At 36.9% G+C, this 20,862-nt stretch overlaps 1 pseudogene across 1 annotated transcript; it reads left to right on the plus strand.

The window, feature by feature from the left end:
* The first annotated feature begins 927 nt into the window (after positions 1-927).
* LOC113411728 (acetylserotonin O-methyltransferase-like) lies at positions 928-19,265 on the plus strand (annotated as a pseudogene). Its single transcript, XR_015749988.1, has 8 exons — positions 928-993; positions 3,001-3,175; positions 8,712-8,841; positions 11,279-11,347; positions 14,393-14,511; positions 15,740-15,880; positions 16,034-16,156; positions 18,300-19,265. The product of XR_015749988.1 is annotated as an acetylserotonin O-methyltransferase-like (transcript).
* Positions 19,266-20,862: the final 1,597 nt, after the last annotated feature.

The raw sequence follows: 20,862 nt of genomic DNA on the forward strand, positions 1-20,862 counted from the left end.
GTGGGAATGGAGATTTTACAGTATCCTTCCCCTGAAGTAGGGTGGGAATGGAGATTTTGCCATATCCTTCCCCTGGAGTGGGGTGGGAATCAGTGGTGGGATTCAAATTTTTTACTACTGGTTCTGTGGGCATGGCTTGGTGAGCATGGTAGGGGAAGGATACTGTAAAATCTCCAGTCAGAGGTGGTGTTTGCCGGTACTCTGAACTACTCAAAATTTCTGCTACCGATTCTCCAGAAGTGGTCAGAACCTGCTGAATATCACCTCTGGTGGGAATGGAGATTTTGCAGTATCCTTCCCCTGCCATGCCCACCAAGCCATGCCCACAGAACCAGTAGTAAAAATGTTTGAATCCCACCACTGGTCAGTGGAAAGTAGTAGTAGTAGTCTACATAGTACATGTAGTTGATGGGCTTGGTTGTTAATATGTTGTAATAGAACTGGTGAGATTCATGTTTAGTGAAGAAAGTTCACTGGGTGACTTTGATTAATCACCCTTTATTCACTAAAGCTTACTGCATAGGGTGATTCTGAGCAAAATCAGAGCGAGTGCTGCTTCAGGTAAAACCAGGGGTAGGAAGCTACCAGTTCAGCCCGGTTCTATAGAACCTGTAGCTGCAAAGAGCAGCTGACACCGAACTAGATTCCCTTGGATATCTAGATGGGGTTTCCCCTGCAGGGTTTTAAGACAGTGGTTAAAATGGGCTGACAAGTGGGAATTTTACTAGGTAAACATTGTCAGATTATTTACCTATTGTATAACTAGAGACACTGAAATGGGTTGATGAATTTATTTATATATTTTTTGTGTTTTATACTGTAACCAATGGGAATTTCTTTAGATTGCAATGGTATAAGAGTATTATAAATGAGTGAGTGAATGAATGAAATAATTTTCTTGTGTGTTTGACAGAGAAGTGAAGAACAATGAGTTCACCAGAGGAAAAAGAAAATATTAAAATATTATTTCAGCATCAACATTCATTTACAAAGGTAGGGTGAAAACAGTAAATAATGGCATTAAAAATGTACAACTTTCTGTGGAGTCTTATAGATATGAAAAAACCTCCAAATCATGCAGCTTATGCTCCATTACAAATTAATTTACTTAAAGTATAAAGACTCTGAATCGGTTTTTTCATTTTGCTTATAAGATCATTCTTTTTGCTCATTTAGCTTTGGAAATGTTACTTTGTTCATTATTTATTTATTATTTATTATAGCAGTTTATAAGGCTAGCCAATTTGCAATTGAAGGAAATCAGATTGGAACATCACAAATAAAGAGATTATGTTACATTTATTATAAAATCTCGTAGTACTATACTGTAGATTGTGTTTTAAAATTTGATGGGAAAATCTTTAATTTTGGCCAATGGCTTTTCTACTTTTTTGAACAAAAGAAATCTGTTCAGAACTTGAAACAAACATTTTCCTTAATCTTTTCTTTTTGGTGACCATACAACTAGATTTAGTCTATGAAAACCCAGTAGTGATTTTTTTTAAAAAGAAACATGGCTGCTAGATGGGGAAAAATGTTGTACATGCTCTTTTACCTCTTTCTCAACAGCTACAGCTGTTTATTCCCTCTACTCTCTTTGCATTCACCTGGGAAGTCAACAAGAATGGTGTTCTAATATTTTCTTGAACATGAATACAGTTCTCCGTGTGATCTGGCACTCAAAACAAATACAGGTAATCCTTGAATTATGAATGTAATGAAACCTGCCAATTACATTTGTAACCCAAGAATTCTTTGGAGTGAATCATGTCAAATGAACATGATCACTCCCTGCTTTCACTCACACATTCGCTAATCGAATGTGCAGGTCGTTAAGTGTACATGAGATATTTCAGGGTGGGGAAGGCCATGGAGCTCCTAGTGATGGAACAGGCCACATGCTTCAGACTACCAAAGCCTCCCCCTCATGCTCCCTCCCTGGGGTCCCCACAATTGCTTCCACCCCAACCTGCCATGCTGGGTCATTAAATTTGTGAAGATCTAGTAAGCTGTCTCTTCTCCAGCTTCTCTGTTGTGGTTTTTTTGCCTGCTTGCAGTCTCAGCACAAAAAGCGTTTGCAAGCCAACAAGACTATGGAACAGCAAAATCGCATTGCTTTAAGCTTGCAAATGTTTTTTTGCGCTGAGATTGGAAGCTTCTGGGGGCCATGATCTGGTGCAAGATCATGGTCCCCAGAAGCTTCCAGTCTTGGTGCAAAAAGCTACTGATCTCATGTGATCTTGCACTACAGTACTTTAGGCCAGAGGCCTGGATGAGATCCACAGCAAAAGGCTTTGCAAATGGAGGAAAGATCTGGAAATCAGTAGCAAGAGATCTTGCATTACTGATCTTGCATGATCTCGTACTACTTTAGGCCTCTGTTCTCTGCAAATGCATCGAAGCAGGCAAAGAAACTGATGGGTCGCTAGATCATTGCAAGGTAAGTGAGTCTCCAGAGGCCCAGTTCCTGTGAAGACCCAGCCCTGGTATGGGAGGGGGGAATAGGCAGAGCAAATGTTGCAGTGCCTTTGTGGTCACTCATAAGTGTGAACAACTGCTATAGTGCTGCAACATTCATAACTTTGGGACTGTGTCATAAGTACTTGGGGGGGGGGGGGTATGGTGTAATTTTGGTTGCTAACTGTGGTAACTTGAGGATTACCTGTATCCCAAATTACATAAGAAGCTGCACTTATGTTCAGGAAAGACAGACTTCCTCTTGCAGACCTCCTAGATGAGCAAGCGGACATTAAGAAGGGACAGGACTGGAAAAGGCATGCATTCTCTATCCTGAAGAGGGCTTCTAGATAACCCCCCCCACATCTAATTAGTCTCTTTTCCTTTGTAAATGTTTTAGAATTATTGACTTTCACTCATCCTTGTTCATAAACTGTCCAGATATTTTATATATATTTTGAAGGAGACAAAATTAAATAATTAAAGGAACATCATCCTTTTCCAAACTTTCTCCTGTTGGTACATCTCTCCATTTCTTTTCAGATAATATTTACTTCCTGTGAATTTGGAATTTTTGACTTACTGAGAGAGTCAGGTGAATCTCTCTCCTCAGCTATTATTGCTGAACGTTTAAACACCAGTCTCACTGGAATGGAGAAGCTGCTGAACTGTTGTGTGACTTTAAATCTTCTGAAAATGGAACAGAAGGATGATAGAGGTAACTAGGTTGGAAGCAAAAGTGCCTGGAATTATTTATAATTAATTACATATTAATCTATACCATGAATGACAAATCCTTTGGGGTTTATGTGTCACAAGCCCATTCCCAAGCAAAAGAGAAACAATTTTCTCTCCCACCCAGTGCCAGTCTAGGTCACTATGAAGAGCAGCAATAGAGGGCAGCCTTAAGGCTGGGCCTGAAGTTGAGGCCCCGGCCCAGAGCTCAACTTCAGTCCTTAGCCCCACTATTACTACTCAAAAAGCCCACCTGATCCTGTGCCCCAAGATGCACAAGCAAAAGCATATCCTGTTCTCACATAGGTTTTGGAGGCTCTGGATGCCTCCTGTGCAATTTTTATTTTATTTTATTTTATTTTGTCAAGCGATTATAACATAACAGGTGTAAGTATACACCTAGTTATGAATACATGAAATGGATACATATAAGAAAAAAAACACAATAGGACAGGGACGGTAGGCACGTTGGTGCACATATGCACGCCCCCTACAGACCTCTTAGGAAAGGGGTGAGGTCAATAGTAGATAGTCTAAGGTTAAAGTTTTTGAGGTTTGGGGAAGAAACCACAGAGTCAGGTAGAGTATTCCAGACATTGACCACTCTGTTGCTGAAGTCATATTTCCTGAATCAAGCTTGGTGCGGTTTACCTTGAGTTTGTATCTATTGTGTGCTCTTGTATTGTTATGGTTGAAGCTGAAGTATTCATTGACAGATAGCATATTGCAATAGATAATTTTATGTACTATACTTACATCGAACTGAAGGCAGCATAGTTCTAGGTTATCTAGGTCTAAAATTTCAAGTCTGGTGGCATAAAGTATTCTGCAACGAGTAGAGGAGTGGAGAACTCTTCTCGTGAAATATTTCTGGACTTTCTCAACTGTATTAATATCAGATACGTAATGCGTGTTCCAGACTGATAAGCTGTATTCAAGTATTGGTCTAGCAAATGTTTTGTATGCTCTAGTTAGTAGTGTGTTATTACCAGAGAAGAAGCTACGCAGGATTAGGTTAACAACTCTTAATGCCTTTTTGGCTATGTAGTTACAGTGGGCTCTAGCACTTAGATCATTAGAGATGAGTACTCCAAGGTCCTTGACAAAATTTGGGTCATCAACAAGGTTTTGACTATTCAGCTTGTATTTTATTTTCTGATTTTTTTGCCAACATGTAAGACAGAGCATTGATTTGTTGAGATTTGAAGTTGCCATTTGTTTGACCATAGTCAAGGTCTTTTTGAAGGGTTGCAGTTTTGTCAGTGGTGTTGAATATCTTTACATCATCAGTGAAAAGAACACAGTTGCTCTTAATATGATCACAGAGGTCATTTATGTAGAGTATGAAGAGAGTGGGTCCTAGAACACTGCCTTGGGGGACACCACTGTTGACAGGTACAGAATTTGATAGGACCCTCCCAATTTTGACCATTTGTTGTCTGTTTGACAGGAATGCTTCTATCCAGTTATGCAGGTATCCAGAGATACCATAAGACCTTAGTTTTAGGAGTAGTTTGTTGTGTAGCACTGAATCAAAGGCTTTACAGAAATCTATGTAAATTGCACCTATTGCTTTGCCCTGATCGAGTTGTGTAGTCTATATGTTTTTGCAGTGTAAGAGTTGCAGATTACAAGATAGTTTTTTTCTGAAACCAAATTGTTTATCAAAGAGTAGGTTGTTTGTCTCGAAGTAGAGGATATTGGATTGGTTAATAATTGATTTCATGATTTTACAGGTGACGCAGCATAAAGAGATTAGTCTGTAATTTTCAACTAAGCTGAGGTCTCCCTTTTTGAAGATGGGGATGACTGTGGCTTGTGACCATAGGTTTGGCAAGGAGCTGGTCCTGAAGGATTTTTCAAAGATTATGCTTGGAGGTTGGGCTATGGCAGTGGATAGCTTTTTAAAGAAGTAGGCACAAATTCCATCCGTTCCAATAGATAGAGATGGTTTTAGATTGCGTAGTGCTTTTTCAACATAGTCTTCTGTAAAATCGATATGTATTAGATCATTGTAGTTGTCTCTGGTTCGATTAGGAAATACTGGGCATGATCCATTACTGTTTACAAATACTGAGCCAAAGAATGTGTTAAAGAGGTTGGCTTTAATGGTGTTATTGTTGCAGTCTTTACCATTAGGTCCTTTTAGGGATGGGATGGACCTAGAATCTTTTAGTTTGTTGTTTACAAAATTGTAGAAAGCGTGGGTGGAATTGGTGTGTCGAAGGTTTTCCTCTTGTTTCATGTGATAATTGGTACATTCAGTCTTTATTTGGTGGCATAAATTTTTGTATCGGCTTTTGAAGTTGGCAATGTGACCAGATTTGTTTTTGTGATCTCTTTTTGGATTGAAGTGATCTCTTTTTGGATTGAAGTGATCTCTTTTTGGATTGAAGCTTCCTTATTGTTATGGGTAATCTGTTTTTTCTGGTTTGGGGAGTTGTTATTGGTACATATAGTTTGATGACTCTTTTGACTTCAAGTAAAAATATGTTGTAATGGTCTTCAACAATATTGCATCCAGTGAATAGAAATTGCCAATCAAGGGATGAGAGATCGTTGTCTATAAGATCATAGTTGCCTTTTCTGAAGTTATAATTGGAAATCCCATCATTAGGATGATTTTTATGTGGATGTATGTTGAGACAAAAGTCAATCATGCTGTGGTCACTGTTGGAAAAAGGTTCTTTAATTTGTATTCTGTAAATTGAATTCAAACTATTGCAGAAGATGAGATTGAGGCAGTTGTTAAGTCTAGTATTGTTGGTTACTAGTTGTTCTAGTCCCAGATTTGTTACAGCATTGTAGAAGGTTGCATGTATGGATTCAGTTTTACATTCATTTAGGGTCCAGTTAATATGAGGTAGATTGAAGTCACCAAGAAAGATAAAAGCATGTAGGTGGGATGTTGCCCATGTTAGTAGTGAATTTAGCTTGTTTACATGTTCGATGTCATAATCAGGGGCTCTGTAACATAGTAAGAACAGAAATGTGATATTTAAGGACAGTTCACAGACGATGGTCTCAGGAAGAGCAAGCTCCTGGGTAATTTGGATGTTTTTTAGATGTAGGGACTTTTTATAGAAGATAGCAACATCATCTCCTCTACAGATTTCATGATCTGATTGGTAAACATGATAGTCTCTTACTGTGGTAATGGACTCAGGGAGAGATGTGTTGAGCCATGTTTCACAGACAAAGATAATGTTGAATTTAGCCGTATTTAGTAAGAGGAGAAATTCAGGCATTTTATTCACAAGGCTTCTTGCATTGAGTAGCTTGCATTTATGGCTAGTTGTAGTTGGAATTGAGGTAGTTAGGGGCATGCATGCCTAGTCTTGGGTGATGGTGGATTGGTTGAAGTAGGGTTGGATGCTGAGTTGAAGGTTGTGTGACTTACTTTTGATACAGTCAGCATGGTAGTCAATGTACAGGTCCTTCTCTCCAATGTCTAGATGTTTTTTGAGTTCTGTGTGGAGTTCATGGGAGCAGACATGCTGCTGTAAGGTTAGGTCAGGGCAAGAACAGAGGTTCTTATGGTGGGTGTTCCTTTTGGCGATTGAATTTATAGTATAAATGAATTTATGTTTGCTAGATTCATTTTTGCAAATGACCCTGCAGAAGCATGGGGCCACCTTCTGTTTTTGAACTCTGGGCCAATGCGGGAACTGTCAAGTATTTCATCAGGGGAGATGCTTGATGCTTGATCGTCACTGAAGATGTTGAGAACAATTGTGATGTCATCATTGTCATTGATGTCCTCTAGTCCAAATAAGATGGCATTTGGACGCTTCCGTTTGCGCTCGACAGCTTCTCTGATGAGGATTGGGATATCATTATTTGTTTGGATTTGTGGTTTTTTGTGGATTGGGTTGTGGTTGTTGGGTAGAGATGTGGTTTGTAACTATTGGATGTTCAGGTTTTTGTGTTGTGTTTTTTTTTTCAAAGTTAGTTAATCTTTCAGAGATGCTACTATGGTGTCAAGGGATGTTATTTTTGTTTCTATGGTATCAATTCTTTCAACCAGGGCAATATATGATGGGCAGAAATATTGAAATACATGGTTGGATGATTCTAGGAATTGAGTAATTTGCTTGGGTAATTCCAAGCAGCCATGGTGACCATAGTTGTCACATAGAGAACATTTGGTGGAATTTTCATTATCCTTTATAGTTTCATTGCATATAAGGTGTTATAAATAAGAGCAGAAATGAAAGAACAGACTTGATATGCTGAAACATGTAATTGGCTTTTATTTAAGATACTGCAGTATTGATCAAACTTTAACACATACTGTTCATAGTATGAGGAAAAGGAGATGCCTTTTTTCCAAAAAGACCACATATTTATATCCAAATATAGTTATATAAACAGTTACATAACACATCTTGTTTTCCAAATCAAAAATACACAGAATCCCATGGGAAAGTTGTGGGTCTTTCCACAAAAATTCCCCCACTTGACATTGGATGATTATCAACATTCTTTATTCAGATTTATCTCCAGATGTCCTGTTATGCAAATACCAGAAGGCTATAATAGGGTCATTAATTTCTCTTAATGTGACTATATAATGTCAAAGCACCCTAGAACATATCTCTAACTTAAACCAAGTACACGGTTTTGCAATCTAACATATTTGTCTAGCAAAAACACATTTCATAACTGTTCTGAGCTTTTAAAAGTTCAGACTGCGGACACAAAATGGCTTCAGTTCAGCTCTTTTTATTCTCAAGTATAATAACCAATAATATAAGGCAATAACACCCATAATATAAGGCATGTGCAGGAGTCTTGTGGTTCATTGCTGGGGATTTCTTTGTCTTTAGGTTGTGGTTTGGCATTGGATTTTTTTCCTGGCGTGGTAGGTTTGTTGAGATAGTACGTTGATTAAATTGCTTAATGAAACAATTTTGGGTAATCAATATAGCCCCAAGAACCCATTTGTAGTATTTAAGAATGACTTGGCCTTTATGATGTCCTATTAATTGTTTTTTTTAAGTGTGGTACTTTAAGATTGTTTGAGGTTTTATAATAGAAAGCATGATTTGAAACATTTTGGGTGATTGATTACATGCCATAAATCACTGAAGACCACAAACAGATTTTCTTCAGGGGGAAAATCTGCATATTTTCCAATGCCCGTTACCCATTGCCACTGTAACTGAATTCATCTACCTTGCTGCTGGTCATCTTCTCTTTCCTCCCACCTTTTCCAGTCTTTTAATAATGTGTCCAAAGTAGGAAAATTTAAGCCTGATCATTTGCTCTTTAAGTGAAAACTCTGGGTTGCTTTGTTCAACGATCGATTTGTTTTCTTTGCTGTCTACAATATTCTCACACATATTCGCTTAATACTAACATTCAGAAGCATTAACAATCATTCTTAATAACCCATTGGATTTGTTTTTATTCAAAATATAAGAAATAGTATATTGAGTAATATACAGTAGTTTTAAATTTTCTTTTTTGTGTTGGCAATAATCTTAATACTCCTTTCTGTTTCCCTTCATTTTAAGATCTTTATGGAAATACAGGATTTGCCAATCTCTACCTGGCAAAATCAAGTCCAAAGTCTCAATATTATACCCTAAAGTTTTTCTCTGATGTTTTGTATCCGAGAATGAAATATTTGCCTGATGCAGTGAGGTAGGAAGATTTTTTTAAAGAAATATCACACAAAAGCATATAGATAAAAACAATTTGCTCTTTTTCAAAATCATTTTTTCTCCCATGCTAGAAGACTTAATGTGTCATTGTCATATTTTATTCACTTAGTAGAAACATCATTGTCATTCAGCGTAAGTATACTATGTCTTTTCTATTGTTCTCTCCAAATTAAAGAAATCCATCTGGAGGAAATGAAACAATGAATCTCCACTCATCATTTATCTCTACTTCAGTCTTCACGTTCTTCCAATTTTTGAATTCCTTTAAAAAGAATTGTCCAATTACTTTAATCATATTTGAAAACAATCAGAAAATAGTATTTTTCATTATCCTGCTTTCTCAGGATGGCTTTTAAAAGATTTAAGATCACAACAGAAAGACTGAACTGAAATAAATAAAAAGGAGACCAAGAGAATATACAAATGCAATAACATTTCCAAACAAAAAAGAATCAAGAAATAAAAAATTTTGTATGTAATTTTGTATATAGCATATTTGCTAAAACATTAACTTATTCATTTATTCATATGTTACACTACTCTTATCCTTCAATTCAGTGTTGCAACTTTTAGTAAACTGAAAATTGATCTGAGGGTCTAGGAAAATTCACTGCTGCCAACTCACCATGGGCAACTCGCCATGGAACAACTCACCACGGGACAATTCAACACTGTATTAATAGTTTCATTTAGTTATTTATTATTAGTGACAATGCTTTTGTCAAAATTATTGTAATTCTTGTATTTCTGGATTGACGTTCTTTATTTTATTATTATTGGCCACAGTTCCATCAAAATTAATGTAACTTTTGTATTTGTTGAATTGCTCCACAGTGAGTTGTCTTGTGGCAACTTGACCACGATGAGCTGTTTCACAGTGAATTGGTTGCAGTTAGTTGGCTATGGCGAGTTGCCCCATTCTGTGGCCTGATCACTTTGGCTTTCTAAATTAATGTGAAAAAGTACATCTTTACATATCTGAAAACCTGATTAAAATTGTCTGAAATCATTTGAGTGTCCAAAAGTTGACATATGTGTAGCCATTTTAATTAGTATAGTATTATGGTATTTGCTATCCTTTCTCTTTTCTTTTTCCCTGTAAGGGGGATGTTGGGCTTGTCACATTTCAACGGATGGGAGGAGGAAGTAGATAGTGGAGGATGTTTTGGCTAGTGACATTCTTTCTTGTGGGAATAGGCAGTGTCCCTGCAAATGGCTGAAGGTGGAATTTGGAGTCACCGGAGGTACTGGACTGAATGTTGATTGGGGAATGTGATTTTGGTGGGACATTTCTAATTTTCATATTATTGGGTGTAATTCCAGGGTGGGGTCAGATTTGAAATTACAATAGACTTTGCCAATTTGATGTATACCTAAAGAAAAGAAAATGGACTTTGGAAAATGGACTTTGCAAGCTTCTTTTTGAAAAGGGAATTATCACTTGGAAACCTGACATTGAGTGATTCAATTTGTTTTGATACAGAGATTCACCAAGTTTCATTCTAGTTAAATTCTGAACCAGAGCTTCTCACTGTTCTAGGCAGAGCACCTCCTTGGAGGAGGAACCTTGTCAAACCCCTGTGTGTCAATCTAAACTTTTAGATCAGAGATTGGCTCTACTTCAAGAATCAGTAACAGTGAAAATAAGAGTACCTTTTTTTTCTCTTGAACAAACTTTTAAATAAATGTAGTAGAAATAATCCCTTGAAATACTGTATATTATTCACTGAAAGATAAAACAATAAGGATAAAGAATAAAAAAGAATGCTATCTTGAATAAAATGTTTCCATTTTGAATATTATATAAGTATTTTTTTTAAAAAATAAATGAAACTGATTTCTGATTAGATGTGTATAGGATTGCATTGCAAAATACTTCAGCTTCAAGTGATCAACTATTTAGAGCAGGGGTCCCCAACCGCCGTCCGGACCGATACCGGGCCGCGGAACAACTCTTCACCGCTGGTTGCTGGCGCCGCCATCTTTTGTAAAAAGTGCTTCCGGCGAGCTTTTCCGGGTAGAAAGCTCACCGGGCACTTTTTCATCAAAAAGATGGCGTGCGCTTTCTCGGTGAGCTTTTCCGGTAGAAAGCCATTTCTACCCGAAAAAGCTCACCGACGCAAGCGCCGCCATCTTTTTGACGAAAAGTGCTTCCAGTGAGGTCACCGGAAGCACTTTTCGTCAAAAAGATGGCGGCGCCCAGTTGATGCCGTGCCGGGCCGCGGCGCCCAGCTGATGCCGGTACCGGGCGCGCGCCAAAAAGGTTGGGGATCCCTGATTTAGAGACTAAGCCATTTGAAATGACTTTTGAAAATAATACCTTCATAATAGACTCAGTATTTGATGATGTGGGGAAAGAATATGATAATTACTGTACTTGTGCTGCCTAACCATTTCTTTCTAAAATATATTTTCAGGGAAGGAAAGAATTAGATTTCATCAATGTTTGGTGTTTCCACAGACAATGTCTTTGAGGCTTATTACCGGTAAATCTACTTTCCAAAGAATGGGCAATAAATATGTCTATCAAATCTTTCTTGTCCAAATTTGTAAAAATGATTAATATTAACACTCTCTTTGTTTTTTTCTTCTTCTCTCTTCAATCTCTTTGTGATGTCACTTGGGTACTATAACTGTCCAAGAATTCCTTTGTAGTGTGGAAACGTGGGATCTGAAGTTAGAGCTACATATACGGATGAAAGATTAGAAGCCCTAAGAAGCTGTCTGATTTTTCCAATTTGGTGTCACCTCTTGCCTTAGGATAGTGGTTTGGTAGTTCTTGCTGGCACTATCTGACCTCCAAAGGGTATCTTACTGATATTCTAATGCCTGTATGCAAGAGATATATATCTGCCAGATTTCATGTTGTCTCTCTGATGACTAACAAGTTAAAATGTTAATAATATAGCCTTCTGTTTAGAATCTAGAGATTTGGAGAACAGAAGATATAATATATTACAATATAATAAATATATTATATTACATTATATTATATTTAATATAATATCATAATTTTTAGTAAGTTAGTATAATATAACTATATACAGTATACAAAAGCAAAATACCACTCACGCATCATCACAAAATCTCCAGAACTGTAAAGCCTACAAACTTGAAGTTTGGTACATATGTTTCTCTTGGCTTCTAGCTGCTCACTAAGAAAGGATTTTTCGATATGACCATCAGAGCATTAGTATTTCTTATATTATTATTAACACGCTCTTATGCTAAGCAGTTCTACTCCCCCTCCCCAGAGGTGGTATTCAGCAGGTTCTGACCAGTTCTAGAGAACTGGTAGCGGAAAATTTGAGTAGATCAGAGAACTGGTAAATACTACCTCTGACTGGAGATTTTACAGTATCCTTCTCCTGCCATGCCCACCAAGCCACGCCCACAGAACCAGTAGTAAAAAAATTTGAATCCCATCACTGCCTGTCCCCACCTGAAAAGAAATCTGTTCCAAATGCAAAACACAAGCAGAGGAGAGGAGTTTCAGTTTCAGTTTCAGAGCACCAAGCAGCTTTAATACAGAACAATTGAGCTAAGCCACAGCCAGGCTCCTTGCTGTCTCCTTTCTCACAGAGCAAATACTGTTTCAGTTTCCAAACAGTGCCCCAGGCGAAGCTCTTCACACTCTGCCAGCGCCAGGCAGGAATGGCAGCTGGGTGCTTCTCCCGGGGTGGGCTGATCCTGCACTGCAGCCCTGGGAGATTCGCCTCCCCATGTGGGGTTGGGCTGCCCTCTCGGGCAGGGGAGGCTTTGTCGTACTGGTAGTAGGGCGTCATTTTTAAAAGAATGGGCTTTGCCTTCGAACGATGCCCAGGAAGGCGGCGACAGGAGCGCCTGAAGCCAAGTGTCTCTGCCAGGCTCCGGTTGCAGGGAGGAACCCTGGCTGGCCACGCATGGCTGCGCCAAACACCGCGTGGCTGCACCAAATGCCGTGGTATCGCTCCAAACGCCGCGGCAGCATAGGGAGAAGGGAAAGCAACGGTGGCGGAAGGTCTCCTGATATGAAGTGCCCCACCAACGCTGAGGTCAACGCAGGCAGCACCATATCCAGGTGTGCAACAAAAGTACTTCCTAATGGCAAGCCCCCCACCATTCCCCCCCCATTTTGCATGTGTTAATATAGGCCTTAATTTGGGGGGAGGGGCTTAATTTCATTTCATGCCTATAAAACATGCTGGGACTTCCTATTGGGGGAGGCCGTATTGTTGGAGAAACACGGTATTTATTATATGTCATATCATATCATATAGCTGTTACGTAATATTTATTATATTATATATAGTAATATAACTCCATTCATAACTTGTACAAAAAAAATTAAACATAAAACAGCAAAAGAGAAAAAATAATCATTACTCTTGCTATCCAAAGTCCTCTGAAGATGAGTGGCCAATAAATTTAAATAAATAAGTAATGACAATAAAACTGTAAACATCTGGCTTACTGTGCAATCACCCATAAAACAGAAGTAAAATATTTACTGCAAATCCCCCCATAGCACAAATTCTATGTGCATAAATAAAGGTTTCTTGAAGTAAATAAGCCTGTGTTTCACTTTCCTGGATGTTTCCAGCTTCTTGGACATTTCCAGAGTTCAGAGACTGCTAGAAATAATGGAAGTATCATTTTCCAGCCTCTCTCTGTCCTTCTTTCCCCAATCCCTTTTTAATGAAAACTTTTTTTTCTATATCAATTTTCTGATAGCAATTTTTTTTTCCTGTATCAATATCAGACTGGACTAATCTGATCCTGTAGGTCAGGGGTCCCCAACCCCCAGTCCATGGACCGACACTGGTCTACGGCATACCAACAACCAAGCTGTGCAAACAAGCGAAATCCCATCCGCAGAATGCAGGCAGCGTGCAAAACCACGCTCCCCTCCATTCCACAGAAAAATATTTCTCTATGGTGGTCCCTGGTGCCCAAAAGGTTGGGGGCTACTGCTGTTGGTGACTGAAAGACATCTCTTACTCTCAGTGATGTGGATTATAAGAACGGATGAAATCTGCATGCAAGCAATATTCATGACACTGTCTAACTGGTTTTTGATCTGAACGTATGAAGTCTGCAATGAGAGCTAGCATAGAAACTGCTTTTGTTTCTGGTAGTCCAGTAAAGTAGAATTGATTTGTGTGATTGAATTGAATTGAAGTGTGATTGGACACACAAATTCCTTGTGTGTTCAGTCATGCTTGGCCAATAAAGAATTCTATTCTATTCTATTCTATTCTATTCTATTCTATTCTATTCTATTCTATTCTATTCTATTCTATTCTATTCCATTCCATTCCATTCCATTCCATTCCATTCCATTCCATTCCATTCCATTCCATTTCCCTTATCACATATTATCAAGTTAATATCATAAAAGTTAATATCAAATATTAACTCTTTGAAGTTGATGTAGAACACCAAGGCTCCATAATCTTTGGATTCTTCTTGGTAAATTACAGATTACATTGGTATAGAGGTGTTCTTTTCTATGTAAAAAAATAAGTTTATTGTGTAAATTTCAATTCTAGGTCAGAAGAAAGAATTGAAGCCGTCTTTAGGTATATGAATGAAGCTTGGAGTTTGCATGGAAGAGAAGTACTGACTGCATTTGACCTTTCTGAATTCGAATTCATTTATGATATAGGTGGTAAATATCACAAATTCTTAGACACGTTGCTTGATGATTAATTTGACGTTTTACCATTTGAATATTTGGGAGGGGGTTGGGTTCTATGATTTCTTACATTATTTCACAAATACTATGTTTTCAGGATTGAAAGAGTAGAATTCATCAGAGATTAAAAGTCTACTTTGCCAAATCTCTTTTCAGAGCTTCTCTTATCTTATAAAGATTTACTAACAATAATTGGCAAGTTTAAGTTTTAAAGGGTTAACTGAGCACTATTCCTGGATGCCCCACCCCCCAATCTCCCCACCCCCTGTTTTTCCTCTCTTGTCTATATTGATGTTATCAAACTTTATGAATGTGGAAAAACAAAACAAAAATCTAGAACAAAGTTGTCTAAGGACAGAAAGCAACGCAGAATTGCATTTGCCCTGGTAATGCCTTGAAGATGCAGAACGCACTGTTTAAAGGCCTGATATTGGATCACTGGACTCTGGGTGCCTATTAACATATACAATGCATTTATGTGCGCAGTATGTTAATACAATATTACTAGACACTGTCAATCGCCAGTACATTCGTTACAAAGATCAAGGGCTTCTGCTGACCCTCATCCTTGGAGACTCAAACTTGAAACACAGAATTACCATAACTGTATGGGAGTTTTTGTATAGCCTTTGCATACATTGTTTATACCCATATACTAGAGAAGAATTGCTGATTTTATCACCAAAAAGTTATTTTTTTATTTTAGGTAGGCCAATTTGCTTGGGGGAATGCTAATATAAGAGGATTTAAAAAAGAGGATTAACTTTAAGAAAGCTAATATTGCATGGGGCTGCAAGCACTGGAAGCAGGATGGATTAATTTTAACTGTGCTTAGATTTCATTGGGTCCACTGAAAAAAAACAGGTTAGGTAAATATGAAAAGAAGGCATGGAAAGGGAAGCTACAGGAAAAGGAATGAGAAATAATAGCTAATAGGATAAATGTTTGAAAAATGGAATATCTAGCCCATTGAAAAAGACTAAAGAGAAGCATTTTACAAAAGTGAAAGAGAGAAAATATTAGAATATATCTTGTACTTCTGTTTATTGCTGTATGGAAACTAGAAAGCAGACTTTGATGTTGGAAGTAACAGAGGTAACTGAAGCATTTTAAAATGGTTAAACCAAAAAACAGTTTGAAATATATATTTTAAAAATTTATTTTATATAGTTCTTTCTTTTAATTTTGTTCTTTCTTTAAGGAAGCTGTGGTGCCTTATCTAAGGAACTGATTGCAATTTATCCAAATTGTTCGGTGACACTTTTTGACCTCCCTGAAGTAGTGGAAACATCGAAGAAACATCATGCCTTCTCAGAAGCATCACGGATTACTTTCCATGGAGGTAAACTGGAGTTTATTCTAGCATTTCTGTCAATGTCAGAACATGATGAGATGGAAGAGCTTATTTTGCTTTAAATGATAGACAGGGAGAACAAAGTATTCTTCCACCAAAAATGATGATATTTTAAAATGTATCTTAATTATTTCATTTCAGGGGATTTTTTTAAAGATCCAATTCCTGAAGCAGATTTGTACATTTTTGCCAGGATCCTGTTTGATTGGAATGATGAAAAGTGCCTGCAGCTGCTAAACAAAGTGTTTAATGTGTGTAAGCCTGGTATGTACCTATGTTGCTGTATTTATGAAAACTGCAAACTATGGCAGAGGAGCCAATCCCCTATACTTTTGGATACTATTTTGCATACTTATACTGTTGAGAGAACAAAGGGTTTTAGAAATGAACCACTTGCTCAAGAGTTAGTGCTACCAAGAGAACTCTGGATTCCTAGACCATGGTTTGCATTACATCCATGAAGGGCTTCTGGCAAGGGATGAAAACTGGGAAGAATGTTTTTTGTAAATGATTGGCTCAACATATCAGGAGAGCTGTAAAGTAAACTAAAAATGAGGGTGTTTTTTTTTTGATCAATCTTTAGGATCTCTAGGACAATCTTTAGGATCTTTGAGACTTAATTCCAAACATAAATCTCAATATAACCAACCACATAATGAAGTAGAAAGTGATGGGAAGGCTAGAAAACCCAGTTACATAATAGGAGACATAAGAAATATATGCAAGATCAGCTATAAAGGATTCAAATGCCTATATACTAATGGTCAAACTTTAGGGAACAAACAGGGTAAACTTACTCTGTACTAGAGTAAATACTAGTACATGAAGGCAGATATGATATACTGTAGTTGCCATTACTGAATCCTGGTGGGATGAAACTCATGACTGGAATGTACTGATGGAAAGATACAAACTATTCAAAAGAAACAAAAGAGAAGATGGAGATGCATTATATGTAAAAGTTCTGCAGAAATGTACAAAACCAAGGATGAAGATCTCCTAGAATGCATGTGGGTTAAAGGAAAAAAAGAATGACATTGCTATAGGCATATGCTACAGGCCACCCAACCAAGCAGAAGAAATAGTTGAACTTTTTACTAACCAATTAACAAAAGTATATAGGAAACACACCACAGTAGTAATGGGAGACTTTTACTACTCTGATATTAAATGGGAAGCAAACTCTGGAGCAAGGGAAGATTGAAGAGATTCCTAACCAACCTAGCTGACAACTTTGTGACTCAAAAAGTAGAGGAGGGAACTAGGGGAAAAGCTATACTGGACCTAATTCTTACTAACATAGAATAAGTTAAACAAACTGCACAGTTGCCAACTATCTCCTCTGCCTTTGTATGAATTCCATTAACTTATCAGCTAATGCTTCTTCATGACTTTAGTTGTGTAGTTATGTAGCTAATTGGAGTGAAACCTGGAATGGGGTCAATGCTTCTATCAGCTCATGTGACAGAACGTTCTGTCCTGTGAGGACTGCATGTTCTGCCTTGCATCAGGCACTCTCTGCTGCCTCCTCACCCTGGTGATGAAACTAGTATCCTCCCACTAAAATTTAAAGTATGCATTAAAACTGAGTGTATTTTTTAAACCCTCTCTTAGCTTCTTTGCTACTATTGTGGAAAAATAGGCAGTCTTGATCTGGCCAGTTTTCCTAGAACAGAACAATCTTAGTGCTTACAAGATAATAGGTGTAAGTAAAAACATAGTTATGAATACATGGATACATATAAGAAAAATAAAAAAATAAAAGAAACAATAGGACAGGGATGGTAGGCATGTTGGTGCGCTTATGCACACCCCCACAGACCTCTTAGGAAAGGGGTGAGGTCAATAGTAGACAGTCTAAGGTTAAAGTTTTTGGGGTTTGGGAAGAAACCACAGAGTCAGGTAGAGTATTCCAGACATTGACCACTCTGTTGCTGAAGTCGTATTTCCTGCAATCAAGTTTGGTGCGATTAACCTTGAGTTTGTATCTATTGTTTGCTCTTGTATTGTTATGGTTGAAACTGAAGTATTCATTGACAGGTAGGCCATTGCAATGTATGATTTTATATACTATACTTAGATTGGATCAAAGGTGGCGTAGTTCTAGGTTTTCTAAGTCTAGAATTTCAAGTCTGGTGGCATAAGGTATTCTGCAACGAGTAGAGGAGTGTAGAACTCTTCTTGTGAAATATTTCTGAACTTTCTCAATTGTGTTAATATCAGATATGTAATGTGGGTTCCAGACTGATGAGCTGTATTCGAGTATTGGTCTAGCAAATGTTTTGTATGCTCTAGTTAGTAGTGTAATATTACCAGAGAAAAAGCTACGTAAAATTAGGTCAACATAGTCACATCTGAAGTGTATATTATTATTATTCCTAAACTATAATTAATCACATTTTGACAGGTGGTGGAGTATTAATAATGGAACCAACATTAGACAAAGACAAGACTCCGTCTTTTCCTATTGCCATGTACTCCACCCTACTGCTGCTTGCTACTGAAGGAAAAATGCAGACCCCATCAGAGTATCATTCATTCCTCAGCACAGCTGGCTTCAAAGATATACAGCTAAAGAAAGGAAATATATATGATGTCATTTTGGGCAGAAAATAACGTTGCTAAAGTTGCTTTTCATGCCTGCCAAATGTTGAAAGAAAATTATTTCAATATACTGTACAGTATCTACTGACTTTGATTAGATAGTGATATGATTGCATACTCTCACCTTGCCTGAAGTTATCAAAGTACAATTGGAGATTCCTGTCTTAGATGTTATATCTGAAGTTTTAATTGTACAAAAACATTCAGCTTGAGCATTTCTAATAGGAACATATTCTTGTAATAGTCAGGAATATTTAGTGTAAAGTTTGGAATTTTGAGTTCACCTTCATGACAATATCTAGTCTCCAATTTCACCATCTATTATCTTTTAGCCTTAGAGAGGGGATGGCATTTTTGACAGGAGATGTCCAGAATTAGAATACTTGACATCAGGGAGATATAAGTAATTAATACTACTTTTAAATATTTTTAAATATTTTCATTATATTGAAATTTGGGAAGACCCTGGCCAAATGGACTTCCTATAGATTGATGTAAAAACGTACAGAGCTTGATCTTCCTCATCCCTCTCTTTCCCTACCTTTTCCTTTGTAAGATTTTAACTCCTGGCATCTGCCTGGAGAAGCCCCTGGGTTTGTGCCTGAGATGGGCCTAGGACTTAGGGTCTTCAGTTTCTAACCTTCATGACTTAACTATTACATCAAACTGGCTCTCTCCTATATAATTAGAATATGTAATGAGCCTTTGGAAAAGGGGACTGTTCCTAAATAATTTGTGAGGAGTTATGTAACAATGTTTTAAAATCTAGTTCTTCGACTTGATAGACCGCATAAGTTGTTACTAGCCACATCCTAAATATAGTGAAAAGATCTGTAATCAGCGGTTCTTCACGGGAGGATTAATAGCAGTTAGATTTATCAGCAAAAATTACTTGCATGTTTCTCTTTCTCTCTAACAGATGCCAAGTTTCTGTTAACATTGGAGTATTTAGAGTTATATTAGCAAAATATATATTTTTAAGTAAAAGTTTTATTGACTTTGACAACAAACAAAAACACATAAAACATAAGACATCAAACATAAAAACATCATCCTCCTTCATAAATTTACAGACAGTGTATCGGTTGGTTTGCCACTCTTTTTTGTGCATCCATTTCATAGTCACCATTGTAATTATGTTACATAATAACTCATATTATCAATCAACAATTATATATCCTAATATTATTATTAAACAATCATTTGACTATAATTTTATTAATTCATACTTAAGCGAGATAACTATAATTTACTTAATTTATTTTATAACAGATCATAAAATCATACCAAGTCTATCTTAATAAAATTTTATAAAGATGTTATCAAAACAAAAGAAAACAAAAAATGTATATTCATTATTATTTCCTAGGTTTCTAAATATTCTATTATTATATTGTATTATCTAACCATTGATAAAAAAGATCCCAAACTTCATAAAAATGTTTATCTTCTTGTTCTCTAATTTCAAATGTCAATCTGCTCATTTCAGCACATTCCAATATTTTCTTAATAATTTCTTCCTCTGATGGTATTTTCTCACTCTTCCAATTTTTAGCAAATACAATCCTAGCCGCTGTTAATACATTTACAATCAAATACTTTAAGTTTTTATTATATGTATCAGGTAAGATTCCCAATAAAAAAAATCTCTGGTTTCAAATCTATATGTTTCTTTGTCATTTTTCCAACCATATGCGAATTCTAGTCCAGTATTTTCTGGCCTCCTCACAAGTCCACCACATATGGTAATATGAACCAGGTATCTGATGACATTTCCAGCACTTTTCAGATTTATTCTTGAACATTCTTGCTATTCTTGTCGGGGAAAGTGCCACCTGTAAAACATCTTATACAAGTTTTCTTTATATGCTGTTGACATTGTCATTTTATAATTTTGAGACCACAATTTTTGCCATTTCTCTAAATCAATCCCATATCCAAAATTCTTCCCCCAAGCAATCATTGTTTCTTTAACTTGTTCTTCCTCTAATTTAATTTCCAGCAAATAACTATATAATTTTTTAATCACTTTTTCATCAGTACCTGTCAAAATCCTATCTAAGTCAGTCAATTTATCATAAAATCCTTCTGTTTTAGAATCTTTAAGATACCTTGAATGTATTTGTGCATATGAAAACCAATTCATCTTTATACCTAGTTCTTCTAAATTTTGTATCATTTTAAGTTCACCCTTTTCATCCAGTATTTCCCCATATCTAACTGTTTGTTCCTTCTTATATGTTATGGGATAAGAAAAAGCTTCAATAGTTGATAACCAAACTGGAATTTTCAAATAACATTGTTTCTTAATTTTCTCCCAATTCAACCATAACGATTCCCGTATGTAATGCCTTCTAAAATAGCCC

Source organism: Notechis scutatus, chromosome 5 (assembly GCF_049901735.1).
Source record: "Notechis scutatus isolate UNSWTSFEM ecotype Mainland chromosome 5, rNotScu1.2, whole genome shotgun sequence".
Classification (NCBI taxonomy): domain Eukaryota; kingdom Metazoa; phylum Chordata; class Lepidosauria; order Squamata; family Elapidae; genus Notechis; species Notechis scutatus.